Raw genomic sequence first — 15,093 nt, 5'->3', positions numbered from 1 at the left:
CCAAGCTCCACAGCCCTGCTGGGCTCAAGCGGGGATGGGCGCCATGGGGCTGGCGAGGCTGGGGGGGGGAGAGGCCGCTCAGACCGGGCGGGCTCTGTCCCAGCCTCCCCGCAGAGCCTACCCCGCTCCCGCCCTGCAGGGCGGCCCAGCGCTGCACCGCCGCCCCCCGCGCGCGTATAATTGGCGCGGCGGGCGAGCCGAGCCGAGCGGCGCTCCCTACCTGGCGGGCCCGTCGCGCGCCCGGCTGGAGAGCGGATGGAGCCCAGGCAGCCCGGCTGCGCCCGCCCGCGCTCCCTCCCCGCGCTATCAATTATTCAAGTAGGTTGCAGTGTCCTCTTCCTCCTGCGCTCGCTCGCTCGCTCGCTCGCCCGCCCGCCCCCACCTGCCGGCAGCCGCGCAGAGCTCCTCGGGCGGGGGGGGGAGGCAAAGCGGCTGTGCCCCCAGCAGGTCCCGGCCGGCCTTGCAGCCCTGCCAGGCTGCGCAGGCCCCGGGAGTCACAGCCCCGCTGGCAATTAAAGATCATGGCAGGTGATGGAACCTCTCGGAATAGGGCCAACCAAACGGGGTGTGGGGGGAGGGAGGAGTCCCCAGGGCAGGCACCCCTGCCCATGACTCCCTGCCAGCACCACAACCCCTGCCGTGGGGAGATGGCCCTCCGGAGAAGGGCGACGAGAATGATTAGAGGTCTGGAGAACAGGAGCTATAAGGGAAGACTGGAAGAACCGGGCTTGTTCAGGTTAGGAAAGAAAAGACTGACAGGTGACATGATAGAGGTTTACAGATGGCTAGAAGACGGTTACAAGGAGGAGGGAGAAACATTGTTGTCCTTGGTCTCTGAGAAGAGGACAAGGAGCAATGGGCTTAAATTGCAGCAAGGAGGGTGTAGGTTGGACCTTAGGAAAAACTTCCTAACTGTCAGGGTGGTTAAACACTGGAATAAATTGCCTAGGGAGGTTGTGGAATCTCCATCACCGGAGATATTTTAGAGCAGGTTTAGGGCAATCATATCTCCCCGTCCCAAATACGGGACAGGGAGATACAGGGGGCCGGGGTGGATCCTCCAAGTCCCAGGGAGCCAGGAAGGAGGCGGCAGCCGCCAGCGATCCCTGGGAGGCTGGAGAAGCAGCAGCCACCAGCGATCCCTTGGAACCCTGGGGAAGCCGCAGCTTCCCTGGGATCCCAGGGAAGTGGCAGCCCCTGGTGCTCCTCCACATCCCCGAGGCTCAGGGAAGTGACTCATGCCAGCAGCTACCCCTGCACAGCTGCTGGTGGAAATGGGGGGGTGGCAAATAAGGGACAATTAGTCCCTTTTAAGAAATAAGTCAGGACGCCTTTTGGCATCCCAAATGTGGGACCGTCCCACCCAATATGGGATGGATGGTCACCTTAAGCAGGTTAGCTAGCCATCTATCAGGGATGGTCTAGACGGTGCTTGGTCCTGCCAAGAGGGCCGGGAACTGGACTCGATAACCTCTCGAGGTCCCTTCCAGTTCTAGTGTTCCATGGTTCTATGATCCAGGGATTTTTTGTGGGATGGGGCAGGGTTTGTCTCTGTGGCCCACATAGTCATCATCTGATTAGTATCGCTTGCGGGAATTTGGTCGCACACATGGACCAAACACCTAGTTCATTTCAAGAGGTGGCCAAGCAACAGAGCCAAACTACTCAGAGGTAATACTATCAATCTCGGAGTAATAGCCCTGTTAGCCTATAGCTTCATAAATAGCAAGCAGTCCTGCAAGCACCTTAGGGAATAACAAATTTATTAGGTTGTGAGCTTGTGTGGGTAAGACCCACTGCTTCAGATGTTCGGAGTAATACCATTTTGGGACTTCTGCCCTACAAGTGAAAAGCTCTGTACCCACTGATTTCACTCCCCCATCTGAGACAGCCCACTCCCTTCTCCTCCCCTCCCCCTCATATCATAGGGCTGGATTGTAATTACAGTAAACCCTAAATTTAACAGACTAATGGGGGGAAGGGGTGTCTGTTAATGCCACAAGTCCATTAAATCTGAATCTGCCAGCCTGGAGGCACCTCACAAGGCGCCCTAGGAAGCGCTCCATCCAATACCTGGGAAGAACGCAATGGGCTTGGAAGAGAGAACTTGGCAACGGGCTTTTTGCCCTGTTTACAGAGCAGAGCCTCTGGGCTCACCTGCCACAGGCTGCTCACCACACACACAAGGCCGGGCACTCCTGCGGTAACTAACTTTCCCTGGAGCAGTCGTGCCTCTGCCCAGGGCTCTGGCTGGCACAACCCCAACAGCTGTCCGGTTCGGGCACCCACATGCTGGGAGGAGGCTGCAGTGGCCCTGACGGCCCCAGCCCACCGCAGTGGCCCCAGCAGTCCCAACACTCCTCTGGCCCTGGCAGCTCCAACCACTCCAGCAGCTCCTCCAGCCCCAGCAGTGCTCTGGTGGCCCCAGTGGCACCTCTGACCCTCTCACCCCCGGCCGTGGCAGCAGCTCCGGCAGCTCCAATGGTTCTGGTGAGTCACTGGGATTTATTTGGGGTGGAGGGGTTAGCAGAGACCATCTGTTATTTCCAACGTCTGTTAAATCAGGGGCCATTAAATCAAGAGTTCATAGTACCACAGCAGTGGGTGAAGTCTCTGTATTCCCTTCCCATGAGCCAGCCAGCTGGTACACTACTGCTGACCTTTTCCCCATTGCAGCAGTCTGTGTTTACCAAATTTCATCTCACATCCCTCCATCGGGTCAGTAGGTGCCCTGGGTGTCTACAGAAAGTCTAAGATATTCCTTCATTGCTAATATCTAATTAAAAATGCAGTTTGGCCCACAGCATGGGCCAGAGGAAGATAATTTGGGGAGCAATAAAATGCTGTGCCCCATCCCATGGATGTAGCCAAGTGGGGCGGGGGCATCCTTAAGGAGCATCCATGCTCTGATCAAAGACTGAGTGGGTGACTTCATTTGCTCTAGAAAGGCACTAGAGCCAAGATCCTCAAAGATATTTAGGCGAGTGAGCCTCCTGGATTCCCAGGGGAGTTAGGCACATAAATACCACTGAGGATCTGAGCCGTGGAGCTCAAGCTCACCGAATGGGACTTGGTTAAGATGCAGCCAGTTACCACAGCCTCGTCTTACAAACCATCCTACCCTACCCCTCCACTGAAAATGACAGAGTAGGTGTGAGAGTGGCACAGATTGCACACACTGGAGCTGAGGTAGATTCACATCACTCTTATTCCAGCAACCAGGGGAAAGAAAACCAGGGGATGAGGGGTGGAATGGAGGCAGGCAGCAGGAGGAGGCTGCCACACACATAGGCAGATTGAAGAGGGAAGACGTATTATCTTATTGCTGGTCAACTCAAGTGATTTTATTTTAGCTTTCCATACAAATTGCCTTTGGGCTATGATAGAAGCATGAGTAAATGTGGCTCAGACAGGAGAACATTAATGAGGTAGTGAAAATAGCGGGGAAAGGGGATCAACTGGGGTGGGTAGACTCTGTTTATGGTGAGGGATACCAATCATTGCAGCAGAGGAGATAACCTACATCTGCATGGCAGATATTCTATCAGGGATCTCATGAAGGCAACAGTTAGTCTGCAAAACTTTTACTCCTAGCGTGAGAAGCAAAAGGCCCAGCTTGATTCTCAAAGCCCAGAATCATAGAAATGTAGGTCTGGAAGGGACCACAGGAGGACATCAAGTCCAGCTCCCTGCACTGAGGTAGGCCCAAGGAAAATTAGACCAGCCCTGACAACTGTCTGTCCAAATGCTCTTAAAAACCTCCGGTGAAGGGTACTTCACAGCTTCCCTGGGAAGTCTGTTCCATGGCTTAACTGTCCCTATAGTGAGAAAATTTTCCTAATGTTTAAGATAAGTCTACCTTGCTGCACATTAAGCCTATTATTTCTTGTCCTACCTTCAGCTGACATGGAGAACAAATGATTACCAGGCTCCTTATAACAACCCTTAATATTTGAAGCCTAGTATCAGATCACCCCCTTACTCTTCCTTTTCCAGGAGTAAAGATCCCATTATTTTAGTTTTTCTTCATAGATCAAGTCTTCTAAACTGTTTATCATCTTTATTGTTCTGCCTCTGGTCTCCCTTCACTTTGTCCATATCTTTCCCAAGGCATGGAGACCAGAACTGGACACAGCACTCCAGCTGAGGCCTCGCCAGTGCTGAGTATAGCAGGACAGTTACCTTTTGTGTCTGATATACAACATTCTTGTTAATACAGTCTGCATTATATTAGCTTTTCTTTTTACTGCTGCATCGCATTGATGACTTTTATTCAATTTATGATGCATTATAATCCCCAGAACCTTATCAGCAGTATTACCATGTAGCCAGCTATTCTCTATTTTGTATCTGTGCATTTGATTTTTTTTTCCTAAGTGGAGTACTTTCCACTTATCTTTATTGAATTTTATCTTGTTGAAGTCCAACTTTGAACAGTCACCCTGTCTTCCCAAGTGCTTGCAACCCTCCCAGCTTTGTATCACCAGCATATTTTATAGGAAAGGGTGAATTATGGAACTGAAAGGGAACGGCACCTCCTTAATTGTAAACTCAAAACCCCAGCTGAAAGACTCACATAATCACATGACTCCAGCATCTGAGGCTTTAAGAAAACCTTGATTTTGGTGAGAGCTGAAAAATTATGAGAGTTGGCAATGCAAAGTTTCAGAAAAGCAACGATGCTAGGCTTGCCACTTGATTCAGCTCAAAAAAAGGAAGAGGCAGTGAACAAGGGAATCTGAGACTCAAGAGTGGAGGCACCTGATCTGTAAGTCACAGAGGACTTTTCCAAACTACCCAGAGGAACAAGCTCACCTCTGAACTATCCAGCATCTCTGTGATGAGATTGAGAAGCCTACCCACAGCAGTCAGCTCCTCTTTGTAGCTGTCAGAGTCAACATTGCACTAAGCTCTTTAACCACTCAATTCTTTCAGTACTCTGTTGATGATATCTTTGGCATCAATCAATGAGTGGCAGCTATGTGACTTAAAGAATTCTTACTGCTCCACGGAGCAGTGTAATTCAGTGTGTCAGCTACTGCATTGACAAGCCAACACAGTCTGAAATGATGCAAGAATTGTAAGCCATAGTATCATTTCTTTTAGTGCTTGGCATGCAGTGGGGAAATTCAGAAACAGAAAACATACCTACTGGACAAATATGATGATCCCATGATACATGATCCCAAACTTTTCTTCATGGTACTTGTTACTGCAACAGTTCACTTGTCTTTGAGCACGCTGGGCTGCCTGAAGTCTTGAAGAGTAGACACACCAACTCTGGATGCACATTTATGCTAAATTATGGCTTTACCACAAGCACCAAGTAAGGGGCAATGTCTTCTTTTCTTCTTGGCGGTCACTCGATAATGAGTAGGACGTCTTCATGTCACCCTCCTATTTGGGAATCCATTGACAGCTGATCAGCCCAGTTCTGGAGCCGCAGATCTTATCCGATGAAAGACCTAATTGTGACTCTGAGCCAGTCTTGTCAGAGTTTTCCTCAGGAGAAATAATGTGTGTGTGACAGTCCCATATCTGATGCAAATTATTTTATTTTCCACCCTAACTTAGCTCTGGACTTCCCATGTGCTGATTTGAACATCACTAGTCATTGTAGTCTGGACAAGGAAATTAATCAAACAGGAGCTAATTTTTCAAATATGTTATTGGGACTGTAAATTTATTTTTAATTTTGAGTCTATGTGTGATTTCCAGATTTGGGTGCTTAATCACCTCTATCTGTATTTAGGCAATCAAATTTAGTTCTGGGCTTCTGCCTACTGATTTTGGCAGCTAAATCCCTATTTAGGTGCCTAAATCAGCATGTTGGTATATTCTCTTGGTATTTAGAAGACACCATGAGCCAGCCTTGACTGGGAAATACTGCAACTACTCCAGTTGTGTCCAATGACAATGGACCACTCAAGGTCATTGACAAATTTCACTACTTAGATGTCATTTCACTAGGCAGAGTGATTGAGAATAACAGTATGATGTGCATAAATGCAGCCAGTAATGTCTTTGGAAAATTTCAGTGTAGGCTGTGAAATGAAGATGGTGTCAGACTACAAACAAAAATGGATGTTTACTGCATAATTATCAGCAGCACACTTCTCTATGACTGTAATACATGGACTGCTTACCAATATCACATGCTTGGAACCATCCCACCTCTGATGTCTACCATGAATAATGGGAAATAAATAGCAATATTTTGTTCCAAACACCAGGGTCCCTGAGTGCTGCAGCATTTTACAGTAAGAGCACAGCTGACATGGTGCTGTTATGTGGCCTATAGGTCTGACAGTAGAATGTGAAAGGCTGTCTTTTACTGAGAATTGCAGGCTGGAAATTGGTTTAGGGATAGATTAAGAAAACATTACAAAACCACTCTCAAAGCTAACTTCCAGATTTGCAAGGAACTCAACACCTGGATTCTCTTGGCCATGACAAAATCAGTTAATGCCAACTCTGCCATGCCATGTCACACTGATAGATTTGGAGCGCTTGAGGATTCCTGCAGTCATGTGAGGTATAAAGTTAAAGCAATTTACATTCATCTACAATTGTCTTCAGTTGTCCTAATTACAGACAGGGTGCAGGTCAGATATTGCTTTGTGGTCTCATTTCAGGACTCACATAAGTGGCTGTAGCTCCTCCACTGAACTCAGTCGGAGACTCCATCATGTACCTTTAAATAAGGATGTTGATATATAACCTCAGACATCCAAGTCTGCAAATGATACCCAGACTGAATATGCCCTGTGAACAATCTGACATCTTGTATTAATCAGAACTTGTGTAATAAAATTATTGCTCCTATCTACAGTTTTATGTCTTTGTATCTGTAAAGACTCTAGCACACCTTTGGTGATATATAGGTTATGTTTACTTGGCATTTTTCAACTAAAAACCTCAAAAATGTACTGAGGTTGATCTCTGTTATTGACCCCATTCAATGGATGGGAAAACTGGCTCGGAGAGGTTAATTAATACACTCAAGGTCACCCAACAAGTCAAGGTCATTGCTGAAAGAACAGGGTGGGAAACTGTTCTGTCATCCTGTGAAAATGTTGAGATTTAATTTTTCTCCCATCCTGCCCTGGGACAAAATGGAGACCTTTAATTCTTTCTGTGGAAAACCAGAGCTCATTAAGCTCAGTCCCAGTTAGGGCCCCCATCTACCCTGTGGGAGATTCCAGTTCTTGTTCTAACTCTGTCTGATTTGAAGCTGAGACTCGACCCTAGCCTGTGTGCAGAGTCCCATTCCCTCCTCCCAAGTACACTGCCACTGAACGTATGTTCTGCATGCAACCGGCCAGTTTCCAAGCAGGCAAGAAGAGGACTGCAAGGAAACGGGGGATGTGGGAGTGGATATTGGGCAGGGTGGGAGGCGGACCAGGACTGGGGATTTCAGGAAGGGCTGATGGTGAGAGTGAGTATGGGTCAGTTTTAGGCAGGATGGGAACCAGGGAAGTTCGTTCCTTTTTGGGGATGGGGGTTTGGGCAGAAGGTGGATTGGGACTAAAAAGAATTCTCTTAATGCCTCCACATCGACATAAACTGGAACTGGCTCCAGTGACTCCCTACAGATTTCCCCAGCAAATTCCCCTCTGGCCTGAGATGGGGGAGCTTGGAGGGAGATTGCTGCATGCTGTGAGTACAGAAAGGGACTAAAATCAACTTGCAGCTTCATCCTCAAAGACAGCAACTCCCAAACAGGGTGCTTGTGAGCGACAGCCCCTTTGGGAGCTGGGAATAAGTGAAGATGCTGTGGTCGCAGAGCAACGATGTCTCACACACACACACACACACACACACACACACACACACGTCCCAGCAGAACTCCTGCCATCCTCCTGCTTCAATAGGGAACAAGAAAGGTGAAACTGTCCCTTTAATGTACGAAATGGCTTCTTATTAGTGTGGACTGCACGAACCACTGCAGTATATGAGCTGGCTGGAAGGTGGGAGGGAGAAACAGGGTGGAGATAGGGATCATCCACAAATTACTGCACCATGGCCAGCTACACACCAGGAAAATAAAAGGCAAATATATCCAAAACAGAGCATAAAGCTTGTTCAGAAGGGCACCAGCTGACACATAATATTGTATTCATGCATTCATCATGCATATTTTTCAGTATGTGTCCCTGTACTGGAGCTAAAGCATGATTGTCAGATGATCGACATGGTTGTTGTTATTTTTTATTTATTCATGTATTTACTTATTATTACTGCGGTAACTCCTAGAGCCCCCAACCAAAATAAGTCTCCACTGTGGGAGATACAAAAGAAGAGACAGTCCCTGTTCTGTAGACTTTACCCTCCAAGTAAACATGACAGTATTTTTATCCCTATTTACATACATGAAACTGAGTGACACTAACTTGACTGAAGGCACACAGGAACTTAAATCCAGATCTCCTGTGTGCCAATCTGGGGCCACAACCGTAAATCTTCCCTCCCTCCATTTTCCTTACTACTGCTTGTCCGACTCAAGTCATGGAACACATAAGAACGGCCATACAGGATCAGACCGAAGGTCCGTCTAGCCCAGTCTCCTGTCTGCTGACAGTGGCCAATACCACGTGCCTCAGAAGGAGTGCACTGAACAGGTAGTGATCTCTCTCCTGCCATCCAGCTCTAGCTTCTGAAAAAGAGAGGCTAGGGACACCATTCCTTACCCATCCTGGCTAATAGCCATTAATGGACCTAATCTCCATGTATTTATTTAGTACTTTTTAAAACCCTGTTATAGTCCTAGCCTTCACAGCCTCCTCTGGCAAAGAGTTCCACATTTTGACTGTTGAACAGCTTCATTTTATTTGTTTTAAACCTGCTGCCCATTAATTTCATTTGCTGTCCCCTAGTTCTTATATTCCAATTCGCTTTCTCCACGCCTGCATAATTTTAAATACTTCTATCCTATCCCCCTTTAGTCTCCTCTTTTCTAAGATGAAAAATCCTCGTCTCTTTAATCTCTTTTTCTATGGGACACCTTCCAAACCCTTAATCATTTTAGTTACCCTTTTCTGAACCTTTTCTAATGCCAATATATCTATACTAAGCATCTATGAAGAGGACTGGGGCAGTGTTGCCAACTCTCCTAACTTTGTCATGAGTGTCATGATATTTGTTGTTTGCATTAAACCCCCAGCTTCTGGAGTTAAGTGGCTATGTGATGATTTTTGCCTTCATTTTTAAAGAAAAAAATGAGTTTCTAGCCCTTGTGGCTATGGAAAAAACCTCAAAAGAGAACCCTAGTATGCCCTAAAGCCTCAGAATTAAAAGGCAAATAAAAATGTTTTTACCAAGTACATTATTTTTACATAATCACATGATTTTTAAAGCCAATTGCAGCATTTCTGGTGAGCCTCACTCATGATTTCCAGATCATTTGGGGTTGGCAATAATAAGATAACATCAAGCATGTACCAACCAGAGCAGCATAGAAAACAATATATGAAATGTACACAATGACTATATTAAGAGAGTTCGGTTTGGAAGTATCCACACATTACTACACCATGACTAGGGCCCTACTTCATGGCCATAAAAACACACTATGGACTGTGAAAACTGGGTATTTTACAGGGGTTACAGTACTGCCACTCTTACCTCTGTGCATGCTGCGTTCAGAGCTGGGCAGCCAGACAGAGAGAGCTGCTGGCCAGGAGCCCAGCTCTGAAGGCTGTCCCACTGCCAGCAGCAGTGCAGAAGTGAGGATGGAATGGTATGGTATTGCCACCCTTACTTCTGAGCAGTGGTGCTGCCCACACTGCTGGGCTCCTAACCAAGAGCTGCTGGTCTCTAGCTATCCAGCTCTGAGAGCACCACCCGAGCCAGCAGCAACACAAAAATAAAGGTTGCAATACCATGACTATTGCAACCACCTCATCCCACAGCCTCCATTTGGACTGGAACCCCCATGGTTAGAACATGCTGAAATTTCAGATGGGGGGAGGGGGTCGTTTCGCCACAATCCATCTTCGAGGCATCAATTTTGATGCATGTATGAAAATGCAGCAAAATCGATCTCTTTGGGCTTGGCCATCAACCCTGGTAGTCCACACTGACACACAGAGTAAGGGACGTTGGCACGAGCCCAAAAATTCCTGATCTACTCCAGGGAAGAAAGTCAATCCTGATACATCACTTCTAGCTACGCTAATGGCGTGGATAGAATTGCATGTCTAGGATTGACTTTGATCCCTAGTGTAGACCAGACCTAAGATAGGGATCATTTGCCATAGACAAAGATGGGGTCACCCATCAATTACTGAACTAATAATAATATGAGTGAGACAAGGGGGATGAGGTAATTTCTTTTATTGGGCCAACTTCTGTTGATGAGACAAGCTGTCTGATCAACTGAAGTTGGTCTAATAAAAGAGATTACCTCACCCACTTTGTCTCTCTAATACCCTGGAACGGACATGGCAAAAGCTACGCTGCATACTGATAAGGTTACATCAGGGGTAGGGCTCATCCATTCACAATATTGCAGGAATTGTGGTTCCTGAAATATAAGGTGTCCACCATGGTTTTGATTTTAATTATCTAACTTTGCACTGTCCACAATTTTGCATACATTTTGAGTAGGCAAATTGTATCGCACTAACATCCAGTGCCCACCAAATGTAAAAGACTAAAGTGACTGTACTTGACTCCTACAGCTGTTAAGACTTTTAGTCTTCTGAATTTCGTATTGCATCAGTCACTTTTTTTTTGTTAATGAATGTAATATAGTTCCAGCAAAATGTCTGGTTATCAACAACATAATATAATACTTGTTGGTTATATTGTTCCAGCAAATCTTTCTTAACCAAAGATGTCTACTCTGGTTTTTCCAAATTACTGCTACTGGATTGATAAAGGTCTGAATAAGAAAGGGAATATGGTCCAATAATTGCTAGATTGCAATAAACTCTGTGGGTGGGAGAGGGAACATGTAACAGTTCCTAGACTGCAAGTGATGGTATGGCTGGAAAAGGGAGCATCGAATTATGTTTAGACTGCAGTGAAGGATAGAAATAGGGGAGAGCGCTAAGGCTATGATGACGTGTATCCTTGAGTTAGGGAACATCCAACAATTCTTTAACTGGAACTAAGATGAAGTGTAATAGTTAAGAAACAGGCTGATTTTTTCCTCCTTAATGTGTGCTAGGGCCTAAAGAAGTGTTTGGCACTATAATCACCATTGGCCACCTGCCATAGGCTGCGTCTACACGTGCACGCTACTTCGAAGTAGCGGCAGTAACTTCGAAATAGCGCCCGTCACGTCTACACGTGTTGGGCGCTATTTCGAAGTTGAAATCGACGTTAGGCGGCGAGACGTCGAAGTCGCTAACCCCATGAGGGGATGGGAATAGCGCCCTACTTCGACGTTCAACATCGAAGTAGGGACGTGTAGACCATCCGCGTCCCGCAACATCGAAATAGCGGGGTCCTCCATGGCGGCCATCAGCTGGGGGGTTGAGAGATACTCTCTCTCCAGCCCTTGCGGGGCTCTGTGGTCACCGTGGGCAGCAGCCCTTAGCCCAGGGCTTCTGGCTGCTGCTGCTGCAGCTGGGGGTCCGTGCTGCATATACAGGGTCTGCAACTAGTTGTTGGCTCTGTGTATCTTGCACTGTTTAATGAAAGTGTGTCTGGGAGGGGCCCTTTAAGGGAGCGACTTGCTGTTGAGTCCGCCCCGTGACCCTGTCTGCAGCTGTGCCTGGCTCCCTTATTTCGATGTGTGCTACTTTGGCGTGTAGACGTTCCCTCGCTGTGCCTATTTCGATGTTGGGCTGAGCAACGTCGAAGTTGAACATCGACGTTGCCAGCCCTGGAGGACGTGTAGACGTTATTCATCGAAATAGCCTATTTCGATGTCGCAACATCGAAATAAGCTATTTCGAAGTTGGGTGCACATGTAGACTTAGCCATAGTGATGGAAACTGTAGAAGGAATATCCACAGCACGTGTGTTGCAGTAGTGCCCAACCTCCAGTCAGCTGAGTGCTGCTGCACAAGCACAGAGAAGGCAATAGCCCAGTGAGATAGGTCCATTTCCTTACTTCTAGAGTAATAATAATAATTAACACAAATATAATTTGAGCTGTAGTATCTACACTGAACAGCACTCAAAATCAGAAAATGCCAGCGGTAAAGAACTAGAGTTCAGCTTTGAGAAGTGATTGTAAAAATGGGGATTCAGTGACATCATGTTTAGCAGGTCTCAATTACACCAGATCCAATGTGGTCACTTTACCAGGGAGGAGGGTAAAACACATAACTACCCAGCCTGCAAATCTCCTCAAGGAAGTGAGATTCAAGTTAGGTTTTTCCCCAACTCGTTCAGCCTAATCAATACTAAAGACAAACTCTGCCCTCGGTGATACCCTCCAGAGTCCTATATGCACAAGTTCAACTGCCTGAAACATAGAAATCAGTTCTGTTGCTGATGAATGGGAAGGAATAGAATTCATCTTCTTTCTGAGCTGGCTCAGCAGGGAACAGGAATAAGAAGCAGGGGAAGTTAATTGCTGTCACTAAGCCTAACAACTCTGAATAGAAACAGAGAGGTAGCTGTGTTACTCTGTACTCCAACAAAACCAAACTGCAGAAATGTAGCACTTTAAAGACTAACAAAATGATTTATTTGGTGATGAGCTTTCATGGAACAAGCCCACTTCATCAGATCCCATCAGGATCTGATGAAGTGGGTCTGTTCCATGAAAGCTCATCTCCAAATAAATCATTTTGTAACTCTGAATAGAGATGGTCTACTCTAGCAGAAGGTGCTGTTTTTACAGACTTACTTTTCAGGTGGAGCCAGTGTTTAAAAGGTACTTCTTAAGTCCCCATTGGTAATTGTTCCACACTCTCCCTTACTAAACAAAACAGTAGAAATGTAGCACTTTAAAGACTAACAAAATGATTTATTCAGTGATTTTGCTAGTCTCTAAAGTGCTACATTTATGCTGGTTTGTTTTGTTAGAATACAGACTAACAGTGCTACTTCTCTGTTACTCTCCCTTACTGTACTTGTATTGCTATCTGCTCTGTGCTTTTTCTCACCTGCCTGAGGCCTTGTGTTCATTGCTAAACAAAAGGTATGTGGTTTTTTACCTCAGGCAAGTATCCTAAAATACAAACAAAGTGAAGACCAAGCATTTTAGTTTTACTACTAGGTAAAAGCACATCAGCCCTGTAGCCCAGTTTGAATCTGATATCTTTCCCTCACCTCAGAGTAAAACTAAAGGGGACGGTTTTCACTGTGCTTTTACCTCGGCATAGCTCACATGTATTAGGTATTCCAATGTAAAAAATGTACCTTTTTAGCTTTAAAAGTAACACTTAAGCCTGTGAATTCTCTGGGGCAGGGAATATGCCTCACTCCACACTATATTTTAAAGTGCACAGCACTGCATAAATGATCATTACCACTAATATACAATGCTGTACAACTTCAAAGCACAGTTCAATCATTAACTAACTAATTAATCAGCCCACCTACGTGGTAAATCAGCCTGTCAGCTACTGATAACAAGCCAGGAAGGCAGCACAATTTGCAAGGGAGTCGCTGAAACAGAATATTGGGGAAGAGGGTGAGTGTTGATATTTATGTCATTTAATGCATTAATAAACTTTGCAGACCTGAGTTTGCTCAAGAGCAAGGTACAAAGACTATGACATTTCTTACGCAGGATCAGAGCTCTTCCCCTTCCCCTTACCAAATATGGCGTTTCAGTTTCCAGCTCGGGCAGTGTGGCCCATAGCCATTTCCCACAGCATCGCAGGGGCAAGAAGGGATGGTACATGATCCCACAAACTAAAGAAATCCAGGCTAAATTACAGATCTGATAATGTCATTCTGCATTCCTAAAATCCCCCAATCTTACATACAGTATCCTTCTTCATTCCCTGACCTAAGATGTTACTTACTGTTACTTCAATCTGTCAGACAGCTGTGGCATTCCACGCCAGAGGCGGTGTCATTTGAGTGTGTTTGTGACTTAAATGATTATGATTATTCTTGTACACATAGTTTACAAAAGAGTTTTGGATTATTCTAATTGTAAGGGTACATTTGTGTTATTTCTGACAGAGAAGAGACAGGACTCCTAATTAATACAAAAGTGATTCTCTTTTGGGGCTGCAGCTCATAGAGGATCACCAGCAGCATTCTTTCAGAATAAACCATTCTGGAATACCTATTCTGAAATAGCTTATTGCAAAATAACACAGCTACATGAGAATGCACTTTGAAACAGCACCCAACTATTTCGAAATAGCATGTCTAACACATAGCACTATTTTGAAATAGTGCCACTGGGCACCATTATGCCTTATTTCAAAATAGCACTATTCCATGTCTTAGCAGTGCATATTTCAGAATAGGTATTTTGAATAGATGTTATTCCTCCCACGGTGAGGCTTACAAAACTCAATATAATGTGCTTGCTATTTTGAATTTATTTCAAAATAACGTGTGCCTAGTATAGGTGCTAGCAAAGTTATTTTGAAATAACGGCTGCTATCTTGAAATTAACTTTGCTGTGTGGCCATAGGCAGACTGACCTTGTAGTTCTCTCTGCTTCTCAGGTGTCACCACACTTGGGCCTGATGTGCACCTAAAATTTAAAGAGACAAAGTGAGTGAGGTAATATCTTCTACTGGACCAGAGAGTCGAGCTCTGAGCATACACAGAGCTCTGAGGATACACGGAGCTCTGCTGCACAGTACTGAAGACAAGTTCTGCACAAGCTCAAAAGCTTCTCTCTCACCAAAAGAAGTTGATCCAGTATAAGACGTTACTTCCCCCACCTTGTTTATCTGATATCCTAGGTCCAACACTGCTACAAGAACACCACGTACACCTAAAACTTAGCGTATGTCTAAACTCACACTTGCTCAACAAAACTTCTGTCTTTCGTGGGTGCTTAATCCCCACCAGCACCTCCCAGGAACAAGAAAGTTTTGCCACAACAAGTGCACCTCGGAACACCGCTTTGTTGACAGAAGTGCTCTCCCGCAGACAAGGTGAAACCCAGTTGTTGGGGATGGAGGCAACAGCATTCACACATGCTGACTTTTAGTGACA

The 15,093-nt window shown here is 45.8% G+C and overlaps 1 protein-coding gene across 7 annotated transcripts in view; it reads right to left on the bottom strand.

The window, feature by feature from the left end:
• The window catches only part of LOC142017172 (rap1 GTPase-activating protein 1-like), a 77,910-nt gene extending 77,559 nt beyond the window's left edge, over window positions 1–351 (bottom strand). For 4 of the 7 annotated variants that reach the window (XM_075001942.1, XM_075001931.1, XM_075001906.1 and 1 more), the window contains exon 1: window positions 221–280. The gene's annotated coding sequence lies outside the window, so the exon portion shown is untranslated. Of the gene's footprint in view, window positions 1–220 lie in introns of all 7 variants that reach the window. The other 3 variants (XM_075001875.1, XM_075001920.1, XM_075001891.1) reach the window with 3 other exon arrangements.
• Between the last annotated feature and the right edge of the window lie 14,742 nt (window positions 352–15,093).

Source organism: Carettochelys insculpta, chromosome 1 (assembly GCF_033958435.1).
Source record: "Carettochelys insculpta isolate YL-2023 chromosome 1, ASM3395843v1, whole genome shotgun sequence".
NCBI lineage: Eukaryota > Metazoa > Chordata > Testudines > Carettochelyidae > Carettochelys > Carettochelys insculpta.
Note: the sequence above shows the minus strand (reverse complement) of the source record. Positions and strands in the feature narration are given on the sequence as shown.